Genomic DNA, 16818 nt, shown 5'->3' with positions numbered 1-16818 from the left:
GAATGAATCTTTTTTTTCAAGAATTTATTTATTTATTTTATTTATTTATTTATGAGAAAGATAGGAGAGAGAAAAAAAACAGACATCACTCTGGTACATGTGCTGCTGGGGGGATTGAACTCATGACCTCATGCTTGAGAGTCCAATGCTTTATTTTGCGCCACCTCCCGGACCACAATCTTTTTTTTTTTTTTTTTATGTATAATTTAGAGAGCTGGGATGTGGCTCACCTGGTAGAGTGCATATATTAACATGCACAGGAACTCCCTTGGCCACCACATGGAAGTGCCTGTTGTGACTCTTTCTCCCTCTGTATCTGTTTCTTGGTCTTTCAACATATATATTAAAAATTGTAAGTCAGGGTCTATGAGAAAGCACCTGCTTTGCCACGTACTCAACCCAATTTGAATCTAGCCTGCACCACACTTTGGGGAGACTTTGGTGCTATGCTTTCTCTCTCTTTCTTTCTCTCTTAAAAACTATTTCTGAGGGAGTTGGGTGGTAGCACAGCGGGTTAAGCGCACGTGGCGCGAAGCCCAAGGATTGGCCTAAGGATCCAGGTTCGAGCCCCCTGCTCCCCACTTGCAGGGGAGTCACTTCACAAGCGGTGAAGTAGGTCTGCCGGTATCTATCTTTCTCTCCCCCTCTCTGTCTTCCCTTCCTCTCTCCATTTCTCTCTGTGCTTTCTAAAAATGATCAATAACAACAACAACAATAAAAACAACAACAATAAAAAACAACAAGGGCACAAAAGGGAAAATAAATAAATAATATATATATATATTTTTAAAAACCTATTTCTGGTGAAGGCTAGAAATAGACTTACCCTATGATCCTGCAATTCCTCTCCTGGGGAAATATCTTGAGGAACCCAACACATCCATCCAAAAAGATCTGTGTACACATATGTTCTTAGCAGCACAATTTGTAATAGCCAAAACCTGGAAGCAACCTGGATGTGCAACAATAGATGAGTAGCTGAGCAAGTTGTGGTATATATACACAATGGAATACTACTCAGCTATTAGAAAAGGGTAACTTCACCATTTTCAACCAATCTTGGATGGACCTTGAAAAAAATCATGTTAAGTGAAATAAGTCAGAAACAGAAGGATGAATATGGGATGATCTCACTCTCAGGCAGAAGATAAAAAACAAGAGTAGAATAGTAAACACAAGTAGAACCTGAAGTGGAATTGGAGTATTGCACCAAAGTAAAAGACTCTGGGGTGGGTTGGGGGGAGAATACAGATCCAAAAAGGATGACAGAGTATCTAGTGGGGGGTTGTATTATTATATGGAAAACTGGGAAATGTTATGCATGTACAAACTATTGTATTTACTGTTGAATGTAAAACATTAATTCCCCAATAAAGAAATTAAAAAAAAAACTATTTCTGGCTAAGCAGATAGCATATTTGTTAATGCAGAAAGACTTTGATGCTGGAGGCTCTTAGGTCCCAGGTTCAATCCCCAGCACCATTATCAGAGTTGAGCAATGCTCTGGTAAAAAATAAATAAACTTAAAAATTATTTATTTCATATGAGGAAGAGAAAAAGAGTTTCACATAAGAGAAAGAACGGGGAGTCGGGTGGTAGCGCAGCGGGTTAAGCACAGGTGGCACAAAGCAAGGACCGGCGTAAGGACCCTGGTTCAAGTCCCCGGCTCCCCACCTACAGGGGAGTCACTTCACAAGTGGTGAAGCAGGTTTGCAGGTGTCTATCTTTCTCTCCCTCCTCTGTCTTCCCCACCTCTCTCCATTTTTCTCTGTCCTATCCAACAACAATGACATCAATAATAACTACAACAATAAAACAACCAGGGCAACAAAAGGGAATAAATAAATAAATATTTAAAAAAAGAGAGAGAAAGAACAGCTAGACCACCAGGGATTAAGCTGGTTGCCAGGAGTGTGCAAGTCCCACATTCTACCAGTTGAGCTATTTCCCCAATTATTTGCTCTATCGCCTCTTTCTTTCTTTCTTTCTTTCATATTTTCTTTATTAATGAGAGGGATAGGAGGAGAGAGAGAAAGAACCAGACATCACTCTGGTACATGTGCTGCCAGGGATTGAATTTAGGACCTCATGCTTGAGAGTCCAATTCTTTATTCACTGCACCATCTTCCGGACCTCTTCCTTCCTTCCTTCCTTCCTTTCTTTCTTTCTTTCTTTCTTTCTTTCTTTCTTTCTTTCTTTCTTTCAACTTATTTCTTTATAAAATGGAAACACTGTGGTCCGGGAGGTGGTGCAGTGATGGGGTTTTGGACTCTCGAGCATTGGGTCCCGAGGGTTTGATCCCCGGCAGCACATGTGCTAGAGTGATGTCTGATTCTTTCTCTCTCCTCCTATCTTTCTCATAAATAAATAAATAAATAAAATCTAAAAAAAAAAAAAAACTGGAAACACTAGCAAGACCATAGGATAAGAGGGATACAATTCCCACCACCAGAGCTCCGTATCACACCCCTCCCCTGATAGCTTTCCTATTCTTTAATCCCGTGGGAGTATGGACGCAGGATCACCATGAGGTGCAGAAGGTGCAAGGTCTGGCCTCTGTAATTGCTTCCTCACTGAAATATGGGTGTTGACAGGTCGATCCATACTCCCAGCCTGTCTCTCTCTTTCCCTGGTGGGGCAGGGCTCTGAGGAAGCGGAGCTCTAGGACACATTGGTGGGGTCATCTGTCCAGGGAAGTCCGGTTGGCATCATTTTTCTTTCTATCTATCTGCAAAAGTAGACCTGGAACAGTAAAACCTTAATGACAAAAATTTTTTATAATTTAGGTAAAACATGGGAGCAGTGCCTGGACCAGTGAATAACTAAAGCTACAATTAGTGTAATTATGATTATCATCACCACTGCTTGGTCCAAAGTGAAGCCTTCAGTCTTGTGAAAATAGCAAAGGCATCACCTCCTTTGGGAAGATCATATAAACACATGACCCAGGAGCTGGTGCAGAGGATAAAGCATAGAACTCTCCAGCAGGAGGTCCTGAGTTCAACCCTTAGCACCACATGTACCAGACTGATGCTCTGGTTCTCTCTCCCTCTCTCATCAATCAATAAATAATACTTAAAAAATAATATAAGCACACTGTCATTTGTGGGGAGAGACACAGAACTGGGTCTGGAGGCCTGGGCCAGGGGCCAGTTCTTCTCTAAATGGCTCAGCTTATAAACCCCCTTGAGACTGCCCAACTGCCTGTGTAGAGAGAAGATTTTGAAGGCATAACCAATAGTCAAAGAAGGCTTCTGCAGGAATGTGGTGTTTGGCTTGAGCTAGTGGAAGCCTGGATAGCACTTGACCTGATACAAGTGGGAGGCAAGGGACTGGGTGGCAGTGCATCTGGTTGAGTGCACACACTACCATGAGCAAGGACCTAGGTTCAAGCCCCCTGTCCCCAGATGCATGGGGGAAGCAGGTGCATTTTTTAAATGCTATTGTAGTTGAAAGCTACTGGAGAGGTCTTGTGATCAGCATATGGTCTTTAAAAAAATGAGATTTAGGGCAGGGGTAGATAGCGTAATGGTTATACAAAGACACTCTCATACCTGAGGCTCCGAAGTCCCAGGTTCAATTCCCCGCACCACCATAAACCAGAGCTGAACAGTGCTCTGGTGTTTCTCTCTGTGTCTTTCTCTGCATCTCTCTCAAAAATAAAAATAAAAAAATTAAAATTAAAAAATAATAAGATTTAGGGGCCTGGGTGGTAGCACACTGGTTAAGTGCACATAGCGTGAAGCACAAGGACCCATGCACACATGCAGGGGGTCGCTTTGCAAGCAGTGAAACAGGTTTGCCGGTGTCTATGCTTCTTTCTTCCCTTCCTTCCTTTTGCCTGCCTGCCTTCCTTTCTTCCTTCCTTTCTTTCTTTCTTTCTTTCTTTCTTTCTTTCTTTCTTTTCTTTTTTTCCTGCTTCACCACCTGTGAAGTGACCCCTCTGCAGTTGAGGAGCCGGGGCTCAAACTGGGATTCTTATGCCTGTCCTTGCACTTTGCACCATGTGCACTTAACCTGCTACGCTACTGCCCAGCCCCAAGTATCTATCTTTCTCTTCCCCTCCTCTCTCAATTTCTCTCTGTCCTATCCAACAACAGCAGCAGCAACAACACCAACAATAATAACAGCAGCAATAGTAACAACAATGGGAAAAAGATGGTCTCCAAGAGCAATGGATTCATAGCGCAGGCATTAAGCCCCAGCAATAACCCTGGAGCCAAAATAAAAAAAAATTATTTATTATTGAGAAAAATAGAACCACAGCATCACTCTGGAACGTGTGAAGCTGGACTTGAACTTGAGACCCTGTAAGTCCAGCACTTAAGCCACTACACCATCCCCCAGACTGTAGCATATGGCTTTTTATTATCTTCTCCCTCTTTTCTGACCTTGAGCCATCACTGAGCACATTCTGTACTGGGGTTTCTGAGCCAGGCTGTCTGCTTTTGGACACGCCCCCCTGCCCTGCCTGTTGCCTTTGTGTACAATATGGGCATCTCTGCAGTGCGATGGGCTGGGTGGTTGCACACCCGGTTGAGTGCACATGTTACAGTGTGCCAGGGCCTCGGTTCAAGCCCCTGGTCCCCACCTGCAGGGGGAAAGCTTTGCAAATGGTGAAGCGGTGCTGCAGGTGTCTCTCTGTCCCTATCACCCCCTTCCCTCTTGATTTCTGGCTGTCTCTATCCAATAAATAATTAATGGGGAGCCGTGCGGTAGCACAGCGGGTTAAACACAGGTGGCTCAAAGTGCAAGGACCAGCGTAAGGATCCCGGTTTGAGCCCCCAGCTCTCCACCTGCAGGGAAGTTGCTTCACAGGTGGTGAAGCAGGTCTGTAGGTGTCTATCTTTCTCTCCCCCTCTCTGTTTTCCCCTCCTCTCTCTATTTCTCTTTGTCCTATCCAATAACAAAGACAACAACAATAACTACAATAATAAAACAACAAGTTCAACAAGAGAATAAATAAATAAATATTAAAAAATTAATGATAGTTTTTTAAAAATGAAGTCCATTATTCAGAAGTTTCTGCAAAAATGACATTAATAAAATGTTTTTAAAAATGTCAAAGGTGGGGAGTCGGGCGGTAGTGCAGCGGGTTAAGCGCACGTGGTGCAAAGCCCAAGGACCGGCATAAGGATCCCGGTTCGAGCCCCCAGCTCCCCACCTGCAGGGCAGTCGCTTCACAGGAGGTGAAGCAGATCTGCATGTGTCTGTCTTTCTCTCCCCCTCTCTGTCTTCCCCTCCTCTCTCCATTTCTCTCTATCCAACAACAATGACATCAATAACAACTACAACAATAAAACAACAAGGACAACAAAAGGGAATAAATAAATAAATATTTAAAATATTTTTTAAAATGTCAAAGGGGATGAGCTGACCAGTGACTAGAGGGAAGAAATAGCATCATTAGATTCATTCATTCATTCACTCATTTATTTAATTGATCTTTACCAGGCAATCATGACATGTTGGACCTAAGTTGAGTCCCAAAGACTTAGTAGTTATTTACTGCCCTCAGTAGCCACATGATAGCACTGAGGGGAGATGTAATGCTACATGAGGAGGTGTCAGGACAGATAAGCCACATGATCAATTGCTGGCTTAAAAGCTTGGGTGTGGGGGTAGGAGGGCACCTAGTTGAGTGCGCACATTACAGTGTGCAAGGACCTGGGTTTAATCTTCCATTTCCCACCTGCAGGGGGGAAGTTTCACAAGTGATGAAACAGTGCTGTGGGTCTCTCTCTCTCTCTCTCTCTCCCCTTCTCTAGTTTGCTGTTCGCTCTCCATTTCTCTCTGTCTCTACACAAAATAGATGTCTAGATAGATTTTTTGTGTGTGTGCCTCCAGGGTTATTGCTGGGGCTCAATGTCTGCACTATGAATCCACTGCTCCTGGAGGCCCTTGTTGTTATCATTGTTGTGGTTATTATTGTTGTCCTTATTGGATAGGACAGAGAGAAATGGAGAGAGAAGGGGAAGACAGAGAGGGGGAGAGAAAGAGACACCTGCAGACCTGCTTCACCTCCTGTGAAGCGACTCCCCTGCAGGTGGGGAGCCGGGGGCTCGAACCGGGATCCTTCCTCCTGTCCTTGTGCTTTGTGCCCTGTGCACTTAACCCGCTGCATTACCACCCGGTCCCCCATTTAGATAGATTTTTTTAAATTAAAAAAAAGAAAGGGGGTTGTACTGTTAAATGGGAAACTGGGGAATGTTATGCATGTACTAACTATTGTACTTACTGTTGAATGTAAAACATTTATTCCCCAATAAAAAAAAAATCAGGAAAAAAAAAAGAAAGTGGGGGCCAGGCAGTGACACACCTAGGTAAGTGCAAACGTTACAATGTGTACTACTGTGTCCTCAAGGACACAGGTTCAATCCCCTGGTCCCCACCTGCAGGAGAAAAGCTTCCTAGGCGGTGAAGCAGTGCAGCAAGTCTCTCTCTATCTCTTTCCGTCTCTATCTCCTCCTCCCCCTCTCTGTTTCTCTCTATCCAATAATAAAAAGTAAAAATTAAGAAGGAGAAAGTGTAGAGGGAAAGTAGTAGCAACATCAATCCAGAAACCTAAAAACAACAAGCCAGTTTGGGATACATGGAAACAATCACTTAGTTTTCTTCTTGTTCTTACTATTACTAGTAGTAAGATTTGTTTATCTGAGCCAGCAAAATAGTGTGGATAGTGTGCCCACTTTGTCATGTACACCACCCAGATCCCAGCACTTCAGTGCTGTGGTGTCTTTCCTTTTCTCTTTCTGTCTCTCTCTCTCTCTCTTTTCTTCTCCTTCTTCTTCTTGTTTTTAAATTTATTTTAATGAGAAGACAGAGCTCTGCTCATTTCTGGCTTATGTTGGTGCTGGAGATTGAGCCTGGGGCCTTGAGGCTTCAAATATATTAACAGTGTGCTCTAGGAAGTTGACCTACTCTCCCAAGCTCACTACCCTCTCTCTTTGTTTTATTTATTGGTGAAATTAACAAAACCATAGGGTGGGAGGGGCACAACTCCACACAATTCCTACCACCCAATCTCCATATCCCATCCCCTCCCCTGACAGCTTTCCCATTCTCTATCCCTCTGGGAGCATGGACCCAGGGTCATTGAGGGTTGCAGAAGGTGGAAGGTCTGGCTTCTGTAATTGCTTCCCCGCTGAACATGGGCGTTGACTGGTTGGTCCATACTTCCAGACCCTCTCTCTTTCTATCTGAAAAAATTCAGCTTGGATTGATGCAGCCTTGGTGATGACAAAAAAAAAAAATTTTCATGAGGAAAAGAGAAACCAAAGTCCTGCTCAGTTCTGGCATATGCCAGTGCTGTATTGAATTCTGTATGTCTGATGTGATACCTCTCCACAGCCATTCTACTTAATTCTTTCTAATAGATATATTAATGGTTTGTTTATTTATTTATTTGGGAAAGTAAGAGGGGAGAGAACCACAGCATCACTTTGGCACATGTAATGATGTGAATTGAACCCAAGATCTCATGCTTTAAAAAAAAAAATTATTGATTGATTCATGAGAAATGATAGGAGAGAGAGAACCAGACATCACTTTGGTACATGTGTTACCAGGGACTGAACTCAGGACCTCATGCTCAAGAGTCCATGCCTTATCCACTGCACCACCTCCTGGGCCACAACTTCATGCTTGAAAGTCCAGCACTTTATCCACTGCACCACCTCCCAGGCTGCTCCACTTCATTCCTTTTTGTTGTTATCTTATTTAAAATTATATTTGCTGGGAGTAGGGCGGTAGTGCAGTGGGTTAAGTTCATGTGGTGCAAAGCACAAGGACCGATGTAAGGATCCCGGTTTGAGCCTCTGGCTCCCCAACTGCAGGGGAGTTGCTTAACAAGCAGTGAAGCAAGTCTGCAGGTGTCTGTCTTTCCCCTCTCTGTCTTTCCCTCCTCTCTCCATTTCTCTCTGTCCTATCTAACAATGACGACATCAACAACAATAACTACAACAATAATAAAAAAGGACTACAAAAGGGAAAATAAATAATAATTTTTTTAAAAATTATATTTGCTCTTAGAAAGAACTCCAGACCTCATGTTTGCAAGTACTACAATTTATCCACTGTGCCACCCTCACTTCATTCTTTTTCTTCTTTTCTTCATTCTTTTTTGATTGTTTTGTTTTAGCCTGAGACTTTGGAGCCTCAGGCATGGAAGTTTTTTTTTTTTCCATTTTTTTTTTATTGGATAGGACAGAGGGAGAAAGATAGACACCTGCTTCATCACTTGTGAAACGACCTTCCCTGCAGGTGTGGAACCAGGAGTTTAAACCAGGTTCCTTGCGTGGCTCCTTGAACTTCATACTATGTGCACTTAACTTGGTGTGACACCACCTGGCCCCTTTTGATTTTTTATTTTAATGAGAGATAGAAAGACAGACAGACAGAGCCTGAGACCAGTGCATTCTGTGTTGGTGTGGGGAATTGAACCTGGGACTTTAGAGCCTCAGGTATGAAAGTCTTTTTTCATAACCATTATGCTATTGTCGCCACCCCCATTTCATTTTAAGAGAGATAAAACCAGGGTCATGATATTAACTCTGCAGCCCAGGAGGTGGTGCAGTGGATAATGTCTTGAATTCTTAAGCGTGAAGATCAGAGTTTGAACCTTGGCATCACATGTGCCAGAGCAGTGCTCTGGTTCTCTTTTTCTCTCTCACCTCTCTCTCTTCTTTCTATAAAGATAGAAAGAAAGAAAGAAAGAAAGAAAGAAAGAAAGAAAGAAAGAAAGGAGAAATATGTCAGCTCTTGGGACTAGAAGATAATTCAGACAGAGGTCTAAACATAGATACACATAAGCACAACTTTATTTTTCAGTAAAATTGCAAGTCACAGGCAAGAAGAGACCTCTGGGGCTGGGGTGGGAGAGATAGTGTAAGAGACTTTCATGTCTGATGTCCCAGTGATCCCAGATTCAATTCCTGGCGCCACTATAAGCCAGAGCTGAGTAGTTTTCTGGTCAAAATAAATAAAGAATAGAAAGTAAGAGACCTCTGGGTAATGCCACAGTCTCAGCCTTCATTTAGGCTATAAAGAGGTGGAGCCTCTCTTCTTCAGAATATTTTCCATTGAGGGACTTTGCTTGCAAGGAATTGATTAAAAACAATTAGCACGAATCTAGCTCCAGTGTCCCCAGTGTGCTCTTCCACTCTTTTGTTTGTTCTTCAAGGAGGCAGTGCATTAAAACAGTTGACTCTCCCCTTGATGAAGTCATTCAAAAACAATCACAGCAAGTTAAATAAAAGGAGAGAGGGAGTCGGGCGGTAGTGCAGCGAGTTAAGTGCATGTGGTGCAAAGCACAAGGACCTGGTGTAAGGATCCCGGTTCCAGCACCCCGGCTCCCCACCTGCAGGGGCTTCGCTTCACAGGCAGTGAAGCAGGCCTGCAGGTGTCTGTCTTTCTCTCCCCCTCTCTGTCTTTCCCTCTTCTCTCCATTTCTCTCTGTCCTATCCAACAATGACAACATCAACAACAATAATCACTACAATTACAATAAAACAACAAGGGCAACAAAAGGGAAAATAAATAATAAAACAATTTAAAAATAAAAATAAAAAATAAAAGGAGAGAAAGTGACCCCCCCAACCAATCCACTTATTCTTTCCCAAACTGTGCATCAGCATTGTAACCTACAGAGCTCACTTTATGTCAGATCCTGAGTGTTTAAATATGCTTCAGGGAAAAAAATAAAAACACTTCTGATGGCTGTGTGCTATTCTTAAGAGGCACCGTTTAGTGAACTGTGCCAGATGATTATTTTCCAGACAATGGTTATAAAGAATGTTTCTGTGAAAGACATTTAAAGTCTCCTGATTTTCTTGGTTAGATTCCTCCCAGTGAGGTTACCAGGTCAAAGAACAGAATACATTCAAGAGTCTTGATAGAGAGCTTGCAGTCTGCTTTCCAGAAAGAGGAACCAGGAGACAGATTTCACTGGCATGAGCATTTATTTCTTTTGTTCTTACTCTGCCAAGCTGCTGATCTGGCTCTGTGCCAGGTGCCCATGTTAAGTGTTATATAATACTGTCTTCACACACCCCTGGTGAGAGAGGGCACCTTGGACAGACAGAAGGGCTCAGGGAGGACTCTCCTTTAGTCACCTAGTTACAGGGCAGTGGAGACCAGATTCTTCAACAGGATTCCAAGTGAGGGATTGACACCTGATAGGACCCCTGGGCAAATTTAACTCCGTCCCCTTTCTACATCCCATAGCCCCAGTCGGTCTGGTCCTCACCAAGGTGAATATTCCAATTTTCCAACCTCATACTCTTCTCCAACTCTCCTTGCTCTGTCAGAATAAACTCCAACTCCTTCCCACCTGCCCTCAAAGCCCATGCATGTTAGGTGGCCATTCCACCCAAAGGTGGGAGGTTTCTCTGACTCCAGTTCTGGAAATGCTGTCTTGTTTTTAAGTAACATAAGTAGAAAAGTTTAATAGATATGGACATTTTTGTTTATTTCCCTTAATTTTTAATGTTTTATTTCTTTATTTTGTTTTTATTTATTTAGTATTAGATAGAGACAGAGAGAAATTGAGAGGAAAGGGGGAGATAGAGAGGGGGAGAGACAGAGAGACCTCTGCAGCCCTGCTTCACCACTTGTAAAGCTTTCTCCCTGCAGGTAGGGACCAAGGGCTTGAACCTGGGTCCTTGCACACTGTAGTGTGTGCCCTTAACCAGGTGCACCACCACCTGGCCCCTATTTCTTTATTTTGGATAGAGATGGAAGGTGAGAGGAAAGGGAAAGACAGGGTGGGAGAAGAGAGACACCTGCAGCCCTGCTTCACCACTTGTAGTTCCCCCCTGTCGATGGGGACTGGGGACTTCAGCCTGAGTATCTGTGCACGGCAACATGTATGCTCAACCAGCTGTGCTACTGCCAGGCACCTCCCTCTTTTCTTCTCGTTTTTCCTTTTTAACTAGAGCACTGCTCAGCTCTGGACTCTGGTGATGCTGGAAACTAAACTTGGGGCTTTGCTAGTATGATATGTCCCTTACTCTTTGCTTCCCTTTCAAAGAAAGTTAAATGCGAATATGCTTCCTTCTTCTGTTGATTAGTTAACTTTGGCAAAATGATTTCAAATGTTAATCTCCTGGACCTGGGTTCAAGCCCTGGCACATGGAAAAGCTGGGATGCTGTGGTATCTCTTCCTCCCGCTGTCATCCAGGTCTCTGTCATCATCTGTCCATTCTTCCTCATCATGTTTGGATTCCTTTGAGACACCCTCATCATTATCTTCATAGCCTTTCCTCTTCCTCAAAACTACACTGAGAGCAAGTTCAGAGAATGACATCATCCCAATTTTTGTTTCCGGGTAACAACTTCTTCAGATCTGCCACCACTATAAACCATATCATGCCTCCAAATCCATGCAGGGACTCCCGAGGTCCCAAATTCAATCCTTGTCACCACCATATACCAGAGTTGAACAGTGCTCAGGCTAAAAATAAATACGTTCATGTGCTGGGCGGTAGCACACTCAGTAGAGTGCAGGCATTGAGTTCAAACCCCTGCCCCCGCCCCCCTACAGGGTGGGAGCTTCACAGGTGGTGAAGCAGTTCTGCAGATTGTCTCTTTACCTCTCTCTCTCTTTCTTTCCTCTATTTTCACATCCTCTCTCAATTTCTCTATCCAAAAATAAATAAAATGTTTTAAAACAAACGCATTAATAAAACAGATAAATGTGTAAATACGTCAAATACATAATAAAATAAATTCAGACGGAATGGTACCTCCAACGGAGGACCTGCAGCCTCCAACCTGGACCTCCAACGGAGTCTGCAGCGCAGAGAGGCTGGAGCTCCAGGGTATCACCTGTCACATGACTGCCGTGATTCTCCTTGTTTGAGCAGGATCCTTCTCTTCCCCCGCTCTGCGCCTCTCTAGCGCCACCGTGTGGATTTACGCCATAGATTTACGATTCCATGGGCTTTGAGCAGCAAAGGAAGGAGGGATTGCACCTTTTTCTTTTTCTTTTTAACGACCTACTTTGCCATTTTTTCATGCAGATGCAGAAGCACAGAGAGGGAGAGACACCACAGAACCGGAGTTTACTTATTTATTTATTCCCTTTTGTTGCCATTGTTTTATTGTTGTAGTTACTATTGTTGTTATTGATGTCGTAGTACAGGACAGAGAGAAGTGGAGAAGACAGAGAGGGGGAGAGAAAGACAGACACCTGCAGACCTGCTTCACCGCCTGTGAAGTGACTCCCCTGCAGGTAGGGAGCCAGGGGCTTGAACCGGGATCCTTATGCCTGTCCTTGCCCTTTGCGCCACGTGCGCTTAACCCGCTGCACTACCGCCCGACTCTCTTTCCTTTCCTTTTCTTTCTCTTTTTCTTTCTTTCTTCCTTCTTTTCTTTCCTTCTTCTCCTCCTCCTCCTTCCCCTCCCCATCTCCTCCTCCTCCTCCTCCTCCTCCTCCTTTTATAAACCAGAACACTGCTCAACTCTCGCTTATGGTGGTGAACCTGGAGCCTTAGAGACTTGGGAGTAAAAACCTTTTCGCATAACCATTATTCTGTTTCTCCAGCCTACTAAAGCTGGAAGACACCTATAAGATTCCGGGGCTCGAATCTGGACAGTGAATTTGTCAAGGCATGCGCCCTAGTCAGTGAGCTCTCCCCAAGATTGCTACTTTTAAACCACTGATTGGCACAGTAACTGTGTGAAGAAGAAAACAAGGAGCTCGAGAAAGCCAACGGGAACAGAGTTGCAATGAAGGAGAAAGAACCCTTCAGACCAGACGGTTTCGGCAGCATAAGCACTGCTGCCCACCCCCCCCAGACTCTCACTTTTGAGGGATAGGAGGTACCTTCTCCCTCAATACAACACCTCCCCTCATCACAGACACAGAGGAGACAGAGAAAGACACCCAGCAGCACAGCTCCACCACAGGTGAAGCATGGTGCTACTATGTGGACTCGAACTGGGGGTCCTTGCACAGGGTGAAATGTGCCCTCTTGCCATCACCACCCGCTTCCCAGCCCCAGCCAGCTAAGTCCGGAAGAGCCCCCATGGAATGAACCTCCCCCACACGCTCTAGAGTCTAGGGCAAATTCTCCTTCCAGGCTGAGCGCCCTGCCCCCAGGTCTCAGACCTCGATGCGCCTCGGGGTGGCGGCGGGGGTGGGGTGGGGTGCGCGGGGCAGGAACATGGCCAGCTCTAAGCCCTAGATTGGGGTTAGAGTTCACCAGAAAGTCACCAGATGACAGACTTTTCGGGGTGGTGGTGGTGGTGGTGGACAGACGGACCTGATAGCTAGAATGACACAGGGCCATTCCATGGAGGAAAAAAATTATGTTTTGTTGCAGAGTTGGTGCTGAGGACCCGCAGGAGGGAAGGGACGTTAATAGAGACGGAGGAGGAGCTCAGGAGAGAGCTCCGATTTGCAGCTTTAACCCGCTTCCAACTCATCTGCAGTTGAAAAGCCTGACCAGAGGAGAATTTGCATCAGAATGACATTTAAAGTAATTCCTGCAGTCTGTTAGGTCCTGCGGATTCCCAGCCTCCATGCTGACAAAGAAAATGCTATTTGGCACTCAGTCCCGTAGGAGGTGTAAATCCATGCAAATTAAGATAGAAACTTTGTTTAGGGGACGGCGCTGGGTTCCAGTTCTCTTCCCTCCGCGGTTGCCCTCCGGTATGTGTTAGGACGAGGAGTCTCCGGGCGCTTTGGGGGCCCTTCGCAGCCAAAAGGCAAGTTTTTATTCCTGCATTTTTCCTGGGGCCGACTCGAAAACGCTACACCCCTAGTGTGATCAGTTTTGGCCCCCAGACCTCAAGTTCTGAGTTTCTTTTTAACTACTTTGTTATCTTTATTTATTTATTAGATAGAGAGTCAGAAATCGAGAAGGAAGGGGGTGATAGAGAGGGAGACAGACACCTGCAGCTTTGTTTCACCATTTGCAAAGCTTTCCCCCTTCAGGTGGGGGTTGGGGGGCTCGGACCCGGGTCCTTGAGCATTGTAACCTGTGCACTCAACCAAGTGCGCTACCACTTGGCCTCAGGTTCTGAGTTTCTGCTTCCAGATGTAAAGGGACAGAAGGAGGGCGTATGCTACGTAGAACCTCTGGCAGCCTGGAGCTGTGTGGGTGGCCCCCGGCCAGGTGACAGGTGAGTGATAGTAACAGCCGCAGCATCTGGGCCTCCGGTCCTGGAGAGGGCGCTGTCCCTGCCTGGCCGGTTCCCGGGCCAAAGTGCAGGGCTGCAGGGATGAGGGCGGGGGAGGGTAAGGGTCGCCGGCCACCAGGCTGCGGGCTTGGCGGGCAAGTTTGGTGACTCTATGTGACTGCGGAGGAAATGGTTAGTGGAGGAAGGGCAGCGTTAGGTGGAGGGAGCCTTCCTCTTAGCCTTCCTCTTAGGTGAGCGTGGAGGTGAGTTGATGCGACTGGCATGAAATAGGCTGTAAGGGTGAAAGTTGTGCAACAGTCGTAGAACAGTGGTCGAAATGCTTCAAAGAATTTTTTTCCTTTTTTAAATTTTTTATTTTTGTCTCCAGGATTATTGCGGGAGCTTGGTGCCTGCACTACAAATACACTGCTCCCGGAGACCTTTTTTTTTTTTTTTTTTTTTGCCCCTGTTATTATTAATTGTTGTCATTGCTGCCAATGTTGTTGGATAGGACAGAGAGAAATCGAGAGAGGAGGAGAGAAAGACACCTGCAGACCTGCCTTACGGCTTGTGAAGCGACCCCCCCCCAGCAGGTGGGGAGCCAGGGGCTCCAACTGGGATTCTTGCACTTCGTGCCATGGGCACTTAGCCCTCTATGCTACTGTCCAGCCCCCTCTTTTTTTTTTAACAGAGCACTGATCAGCTCTGGTTTATGGTTGTGCAGGGGATTGAACCTGGGACTTTGAAGCCTCAGGCATGACAGTGTTCTTAGAACCTCCAGGCTCTGCTCTCAATAATTAGAATACAGTGAATGGAGCCTGCACAGATAGAGCCTGCCTTATAGACCTTCCATTCTAGCAGGGGGTGCTGTGAGGACCATGCAGTGATAGATGACAAAGGGTATGGACATTTGTCACAGTCATCAGGAGGCCCCTTTGGGGAAATTTGGGAGATGAGGAACCAGCGCTAAGGAGAGAAGGAAAGAGCATCCTGAAACTGCAAGACCTGCTTAAAGAAAGGAAAGTACACAAGGTTCCAGGTTCAAGGCTCTGCCCCCCACCTGCTGGGGGGAGGGGACACTTCACAAGCAGTGAAGCAGGTCTGCAGGTGTCTCTTTCTATTTCCCTCTCTATCTCCACCTCTCTTCTCAATATCTTTCTGTCCTACAAATCAAAATAGAAAGAGATTTTGGTGTATTGCACCAAAGTAGAGGACTCAGGGTGAAGGAGTGGCCAAGTCCTAGTGCACAATGCTGGAGGAGGACCTAAGGGGGGGGGGGAGCGATTAGAGTGTTTTGCAGAAAACTAAGAAACTTCACACATGCACCAAGAATTGTCAACTTTAAGTCATTAATCCCTTCAATAAAAAATTTTAAAACATAAAAAAAAGAAAGAAGGAATGCAGAATCATGGGTCCCACGGGCAGTTAGAGACAAAGCCCAGATCTTGCCAGCTAGGGGTGTCTGTGCTGTGGTGTGTGTATGAATGCATAATATTTTTGTTTTATTTCTCCCTTTCTTCCCTTCCTCTTCCTCCTGCTCTCCTTGCTCCTCTCCCACCTCCTCATTTTCATTTGTTTCTGAGAGACAGTGAGAGAGAAACATATCACTTTGGCACATGCATTGCCAGGGATTGAATTTAGAACCTCATGCAGGCAGATCCTGCACTTAATCTACTTCGATATCTCCCTCCAGCATATGCAGTGCCCGGGATTGAGCCGGGGGGCCTTACACATGAACAGTACGCACTCTACCATTGAGTACTGCCCCCCACACACACACACACTGCAGGAGCCTGTGCTTTGTAATTAGAGGAGTAGGGAGTGATAGAGGGTTTTGAGTAGGATAATAACTTGCTTGATTCAAAGACAGGGTGGGAGTGGCCAGGGAGGTGGCCAGGTGCTAGAGCATCTGTCTTACATGCTTGAGGCTTTGAGTTCCCAGTTATGTGAGAGCAATAAACTGCACGAAAATCAAAACAGGTAGAACTTCATGGGTGGTGGAGAGATGCTTTGGTCTCTCTCTCAAAAAAGGAAAAAAAAAGTTTAAGTGATCAGGAGATGGTGCAGTGGATATAAAGCCTTGGACTTTATATCCTTGGACATAAGCTTGAGGTCCCAAGATTGATCCCTGGCATCACATGTCCCAGAGTTTATGTCTGGTTGTCTTGTGAGCTTCTCCCATCAAAGAGAGGGAGAGAGAGGGTTTATGTTAGGTCTGGGAGGTGGTTTGCCAAGACCCTGAGGTCAATCTCTGGTGCCACATTGTAAGGGGAGAGAGGCTGGCACGGAGACTGAATTCAGTGAAGGACAAAGATGGGGCTGCCAGGTGTCCTGGAGTCTGACTCTTTCTGGGGGGGAGGAAACTCAGAGAGAAAAGAGGGGCAGGCTGGACACTGTCAGGAGTGAGACTGTAGCTGCAGTGAAAGGCTGGGGTGCCCATGTGGCATGCATGGGGTGTGATTGTGGAGGTATTGCTTGAGGGTTTGAGTGGGGGGTGAGGTCTGAGCTGACGGAGGAGCAGACCTGACCTCAGCGACCCTGCCTTCCTTGCCCCACCAGCCACTATGTTCAGCCAGCAGCAGCAGTTGATGCAGATGCAGCTCCAGCAGCTGCTCCAGCTCCAGTGCCCCCCGACACAGACTCTGCTGCCTGTGGGTGCCGGTCGGTGAGTTTGCCTCTGGCCCTGCCTCTCAG

Source organism: Erinaceus europaeus, chromosome 10 (assembly GCF_950295315.1).
Source record: "Erinaceus europaeus chromosome 10, mEriEur2.1, whole genome shotgun sequence".
Taxonomy (NCBI): domain Eukaryota; kingdom Metazoa; phylum Chordata; class Mammalia; order Eulipotyphla; family Erinaceidae; genus Erinaceus; species Erinaceus europaeus.
The sequence above is the reverse complement of the archived record's forward strand: the minus strand, read 5'-3'. Positions refer to the sequence as shown.